This window comes from Eumetopias jubatus, unplaced genomic scaffold (assembly GCF_037043125.1).
Source record: "Eumetopias jubatus isolate StellerSeaLion01/CBP00866 unplaced genomic scaffold, mEumJub1_p1.0 scaffold_5, whole genome shotgun sequence".
NCBI classification, from domain to species: Eukaryota; Metazoa; Chordata; class Mammalia; order Carnivora; family Otariidae; genus Eumetopias; species Eumetopias jubatus.
Genome location: NW_028274811.1, coordinates 148,576,028 through 148,583,268, shown reverse-complemented (window position 1 = coordinate 148,583,268; position 7,241 = coordinate 148,576,028).

Here is a 7,241-nt window from a genome sequence, read left to right as displayed (position 1 = left end):
ACCTTCTACATCATGACTCAGCAAACACACACACACACACACACACACACACACACACACACACACACACAGAACGAGGGATAGCTTTACAACAATACTTAATTTTTATGAGTGTAATGCATTCTCTTCCAGTGCATTCCAATCTTATTAAAAGTGTCTGTCACCATTCACTAAACTGATTCGTGAGTCCCTGCCTAATGTATCATAAGCTTGCAGTTGAAAATCACCAGTTCGTGGCAGGGTATGGGAGGATTTGAAAGGCACCATCACAAGATAACTGTAAGATTTCCGGTGGGGTGTGAACGCTCCAAGGATGAGGGTGGGAGTGGGGAAAAGAGAGACCTCTGTGTGCTGAAGACCGCAAGGCCAGAGGTGGAGGCCTGGAAGACCTTTCCAGGGGATGGGAGGAGCCTGTGCACAGGCTCTGGAGCAGGAAGGACCTTGGCACAGTGAGGAAGCAGCAGATGGCCGGTGTGGCATGAGGCAGGAGAAGCCAGCACTGGCCAGAAAGGGAAGCTTTGAGACTGCGGTGTGGAGGAGGGTGACAGGGGAGGAGACTGGGAAATGTGTTGGCATCAGTGAGGACAGAAATGCATCGGTGGGAGGACCAAGGCAGAAACCAAGCCTGAGCGGTGAGGCAGAAACCAACAAATCACCAGGGCAGGGTGTGCAGAAGGACAAGGATGAAGCATAGAAATAATCTAACTCTACCTCGCATTTCATCTTGTGCAGCCTACCCATGGTGGGGAAGTCCTGTAGGCCTCGAATGCGGTGGTGGGTGCTGTTGGTGCCCCTCTCTGGCTGACGATGGCTCACAGGTTCCCTGCTCTCTGGAGTATTGCTCTCTGCAGGATGGGAACTGCTTTGCTCTGAGGGCCCACATCGCCCTCCCCGCTGGCGGGGATATGCCACCAGCAGCAAGTGGCCAACGGCCATGGTGTATGGAAGGCTGGCCTCCTGGCCTAATCAGGGATAACTCTGTGGTGTAATTGATGGATCCAGTTACACTTACTTGGAATCTGAGTCGCTTCCTTACCTACCTTTCGTTCCTTATGTCTAATCCTTCTTTCCCTCGCCCCCTCACCTGAGAGCTCCCTTATTAACTCACTCTCCCAGGAACCCCTGTCTCAGACTTCACTTCTAGGAAACCTGGCTGAAAACACGCATATTAAACGGAGATGATTTGTAAGGCTAGACAGGAAATTGGCCTAATGCTATGGATAGACACCATTTGGAATTTAATTAATATGCAGTCTCTTTAACTGAACTTCACATTGTGGGCCAGTACTGACCTTTGAATTGTTACAGACCTAGGAAATTGCTAGAACCATTCTAGAGATACCAGAAATACCCATCTCTGCTCCCATGGGCCTTCTTTACAAACTCATCTCCCACAGCCCAGAACTGGCAATTCTCCACAGCATAGGCCTTTCCTCAGCACTGCAACCTAGCTGATTAGTCTCCATCCAACACGAGGCGTGCTGAATTTCTCTCCAGACCTCCTGTGAAGGGACTTAGAGCCCGAACCATGACAGGATATCACGTCAGGGTTCGGCGGCTAAGTCTGAACCAAGTGCAAGTGGATCAGAGAAGGCCACGTGCTGGGCAGAGAGGGAGATGGCCACAAGGCTACAGAGAAGCAGAGACTTACGGTGGGTGTGACCCTAGGAAGGGAAGGATGCTGTGGTTCCTGGTCCCTGACGTGGCCCCCAAGCCTGCACTTCCTCACCTGCTGGGGCTTCAGAGATCTGCTTGGCTTTAACCGTCCAAAGGATGAACAGCCATTTTCAAACCAATTTTTGAATAAGAGTGACAATAAGAATCAAAATGATCATAACACTTCATTAATAAAGGTAGTATAAAATATATATACAGTTGACCTTGAACAATGCAGGGGGTAGGGGTACTGATCCCCTGCATAGCTGGAAATCTACGTATAACTTTTGGCTCCCCCAAAACTTCACTGATGATAGCCCACTGTTGGCTGGAAGCCTTAGCAGTAACATGAATGGTCTATTAACATATATTTTGCATGTTGTATGTATCATATACTGTAGTCTTACAACACAAAGTAAGCTAGAGCAAAGAAAAATGTTACTGAGAAAATCACAAGGGAGAGAAAACACACTCGCAGCCCTGTAATGTATTTATCCAACAAAAATCTGTGTATAAGAGGACACGCACAGTTCGAACTTGTGCTGTTCCAGGGTCAGCTGTGATCAGATATTAAATTGATTTAATATATCAGCTCATGTAGAAATATTTACGCGGACATCAACATCGCTTCCTGTATCCAAACTGCAAAACTAATGGAGTTGACTTAATCAAGAATATATCACTTCGATGTCTATATGTTCTCTTGGGGTAAGAGATTAAGAAAGAATAATCTTGGGGCGCCTGGGTGGCTCAGTTGGTTAAGCGACTGCCTTCGGCTCGGGTCATGACCCCGGAGTCCCGGGATCGAGTCCCACATCGGGCTCCCTGCTCAGCAAGGAGTCTGCTTCTCCCTCTGACCCTCTTCCCTCTCGTGCTATCTCTCATTCTCTCTCTCTCAAATAAATAAATAAAGTCTTAAAAAAAAATAATAAAAAAAGAAAGAATAATCTTATGACTCCTTCTGTGAACTGACTCAGTACACTGAATGCTCAACATACTTGACTCTTGGGCCAACAAGGGATGAATGAGGTCAAGCAATTTTATTAGTTATCCTAATCCTAGAATGAATATTCTATTTATCAAGAATCAGGTTGCTGATATGGTACAAATACATTCAATATGTTCCTACCACAGTCAAAGCTACATTGACTGGAGAGAAATATTCAGTGATTGCAAGCATTTACAAGTAAAATATTTCTTCTTGCATACTTAAAGAGAACAGAGAAGAGGTGGAAAACTGTCCAAGTGGCAAGACCTTGCACTATTAAATCAAATTTCAAAGGTTCAGCCCCCGCTTCTGGGGGAGCTCAGAGGGAACTTATTTGCAGCTGAGTTCTTGCTGGATCTTTTTATCCTATATCAAATGGAGGTGTCCGCCCCAGAGGAGAGTCCAACAGTTCATCGTGATATATTTTAGATTACAGAAGGTTTCCCTGAATTTTTATTTAAAAAACGTTTTTTAAAAAGAGCATTATTCTTGACTTGTTCATTCTCTCCTTACTGACAGAGAACAGGTTTAATTTCTGTTGACAGCTGAGGATGGATTCCATTCAGGTTCAAGTGTGTTGCAGAGTACAATCCCTTATCTTTCAGACCTAGAGATTTCCCCAACAGAATTGCAAAGCTATGCTTACAAGGCAATGTATATTTGTAGTTAATTACTAAACTAGATCTTGATTCCTTGAAAATGGTTATCAGGTATTTTGTGAGCCATACCAAAAAAAATGACCTATTTCTCATTAATTCACAATGAACACTTGAAACAATACCCTAGTGTGTTTAAATGGAATGGCTATACTTGCAAAAATAATGAGAATGTTCTTGTTATTGTTTCTAGTCCTTGACTTAATTTCAGTTATTTCGCTATTTTTAGGATTTAACAAATATGTTGTAAAAGGGGTCCATAGTCTTTTTAGAAAATATAGAAAGTAAAGTACAATACTAAGGGAACAAAAAGTCCTCTATAATTCCATAGTCCACCACGCACAGTTTTTTGGTGATAATATATTTGCTGGTTTATTTACTTTAAAATTTTGGGATAATTCATTTAAAATTTTAGAATGATTTCTCAATGTTACATTGAAAACATGATCATTAGGGGTGGCATAGCTTTTGACTACTCCATCTCAAGCTATCCTTATAGATAATGAATAACCTCTAAATATGCATTTGTTTCCTATTTCCTTCCCTCCCTCCCTCCCTCCCTCCATTTCTCCCTCCTTCCTTCCTTCTCATCCATCCATTGATCCACTCCATCCACGTATCTATCTAAAGTCTATTAACAATTTGCCTATTAAAAATTGACAAGGCAAGAAACAACAAATGTTGGAGAGATTGTAGAAAAAGGGGACCCCTCTTACACTGTTGGTGGGAATGCAAGTTCGTACAGCCACTTTGGAAACAATGTGGAGGTTCCTCAAAAATTAAAGACAGAGCTACCCTATGACCCAGCAATCGCACTACTGGGTCTTTACCCCAAAGACACAGATGTAGTGAAAAGAAGGGCCATACGCACCCCAACGTTCACAGCAGCAATGTCCACAATAGCCAAACTGTGGAAAGAGCCGAGATGCCCTTCAGCAGATGAATGGATAAAGAAGATGTGGTCCATATATACAATGGAATATGACTCAGCCATCAGAAAGGATGAATACCCAACTTGTACATCAACATGGATGGGACTGGAGGAGATGATGCCAAGTGAAATAAGTCAAGCAGAGAAGGCCAATTATCATATGGTTTCACTTATTTGTGGAACATAAGGAATACCATGGAGGACGTTAGGAGAAGGAAGGGAAAAAATAATGGGGGGGGGGGAATCGGAGGGAGAGATGAACCATGAGAGACTATGGACTCCGGGAAACAAACTGAGGGTTCTAGAGGGGAGGAAGTGGGGGGATGGGTGAGCCCAGTGATGGGTATTAAGGAGGGCACGTACTGCGTGGAGCACTGGGTGTTATATGAAAACAGTGAATCGTGGATCACTACATCAAAAACTAATGATGTATTATTGTATGGTGACTAACATAACATAATTAAATTAAATTAAATTTAAAAAACAATTTGCTTATTGTCTTTGGGCTAATAAATAAAACACCATAACAAAATACAATAAAAAATACAATAACAAAATACCATAGATTGAGGGTTTATTAACAACAGAAGTCTACCTCTCACAGTCATGACAGCTGGGACGTCCAAGGTCAAGGCACCCCAGAGTCAGTGTTTAATGAGAGCCTGATTTCTGATTTATAGCTGGCTGTCTTGTTGTGTTGTCACATAGAGGAAGAGGGCTGAGAGCTCTCTGGGGTCTCTTATAAGGGCACTAATTCCATTCACAAGAATGCTACCCTCAGGGCCTAATCTCTTCCTAAAGGCCCCACCTCCAGATACCATCACATTCTGTTTCACATATGAAGGGAGCAGAGGGGAGCAGTAGGGTTCGTAGGAATAGTCTATCCCATTTCTCATAGATTTTGAATACATTTCCTCAGGTTGGTCATTTGCCTCGTAATGTGTTTTATGGTTTTAATGTACCTACATTTACATTTAGAGTTGGTTAATATTTTCTTTTGTAACTTCTTTCCTTTGGTTTTATACTTTGAAATCACATGAAGGATAGAATGTCCATGTATACTTTGATTTAGTTAATATATTGTTTTTAATTTCATGTAAGGAAAGTAATACCAGCTAGTTGTAAAAATCTCAAACACTACAGAAAGATGTCACAGAGGAGAGTTAAGGTCCAGTTTCCCTCTGTACATCACTCCTCCGCGAGCTTCCCCATCCATTCTGCAAAGATAACTGTACTGAACGGTTCCTACCTGCGGAAAATTTTCTTTTAATGTACAAACTTCTCTTAATCTCATTTTTTTCCTTTCTATTGTTTCCATAGTAACTTAATAAGCTTCATTGAAACTGCTAGGTAATAGAATAAGGCGACTTTATCCTAATTCCTCTTGTCCATGAAACAATCTCTGGTATTCTTAGATTTTCAAATGTCCTCTAACAATGTCAAGCTTGCACCAGTACCATACCCTGGTCTCATTTCACCATAACTTTGTAAGGTGTTTTAGATATCAATTAATAAGGATTTCCAAATTACCCCATTCTCTTATTTGCTTAAATTTATTTGTTAGTATTATTCTGACCTTTAAAACTACAGTCCAAAACGAAGTATTTTAACATCCAGTTATTTATAAGCATGGGATCATACAATACTTCTCTTACTACAACACGCAATATGACACATACGTACTTCTCGGCAACTTTCTTTTGTACTTTATATCTTTAATATTTTCTTATAATAAATAGATCCATGTTATTCTTTTTAAAAACCTGTATACCCTTCCATTATATGTAGCTATGTTTTGTTAATCATTAATTTCCTGTTGAAAGACATTTAGATTTTCTCAACTTTTTAAATATTACAAAAGTGCTATTACAAACATCTTTATACATATATATTTATGTACTTATACATCTGTAGGAAATAGTTTTATAACTACTACATGTAAATTTTAAATTTTCATGGGTATTATTGCATTATCCTTCCAAAAAGTTCATCCCAATTCATAATCTGCCAAAAGTTCATGAGAGAGCCTGTTCTCTCTCATTCTCTTTTATACTGTATTTTATCAGTTTAAAATATTTGCGTAGGTAATTGTGGAAAAATAGTAGCATAGTATTGCATTGATTTGTACTTATTTTGTGTAACAACTCTAATATTAAGTGGTTATTAAATATTTTAGCCTTTCATAATGTCTTGCCTTTATTCTTTGCCTGTTTTTATTGGGTACTTTGTATTTTTGTTGTTGACTTGAAAGGGATCTTTTGAGAAGAAATTTATATCTATTATCATTAACACTCTACCTCTTTTCTTCTTACTTAGTGTATTTTGTCTTTTTTTCCCTCATGGAAATGACAAGTTTTGTACGGTCGAATGAATCAGTCATTTCCATTATGGATTTGGGGTTTCCCTTCTTGCCTAAATAAGAATATTGAACCCAGACCCTGCACCTCTTCATATTCCCCTGACCATCTCTCCTTCTGAAGGGGCTTCCTGTCCTCACCACCAACTTTGCTGCACTCCCTGAGGCTCCCTGAATCCCTGCCAAGTCACTGAAATGCCACATTTCAAGCCAGGGATCCAGCTTGCTGGGTGGTCCCTGATGGACTAGATAATCCAATCTGGGGGTGTAGGGCAGGTACCTACCCACGGAGTGAACCTTGAGCGATGGGAAAAAAGAGACAGGAAGAAACGTTTCTGAGGTTTCCTCACCACCACCATCACTGCCAAATGCTTCCTTCTCTGGGTACGTTTGAGATCTGATTCTTCCTTATCGCCAGTTCAGCGGGCCTAGCTGCTGAGCTGCCCACTGAGCTTCCGCTGAGCTGCCGCCGAGCCTCCGCCGAGCCTCCGCCCAGCTCACTGTGAAGCAGTGGCAGCAGGTAATGTACTGTGCTGCCTTGCTGCTCTGCCTTCCTCGCCGCCTTCGGTTTCTCCTCACTCTCCCTGCTTGGGCTTGCAGCTCTGCAACATCAGGCTCTTTGGAGAAAATCTGGGCTAAGGCATTCGACACTGG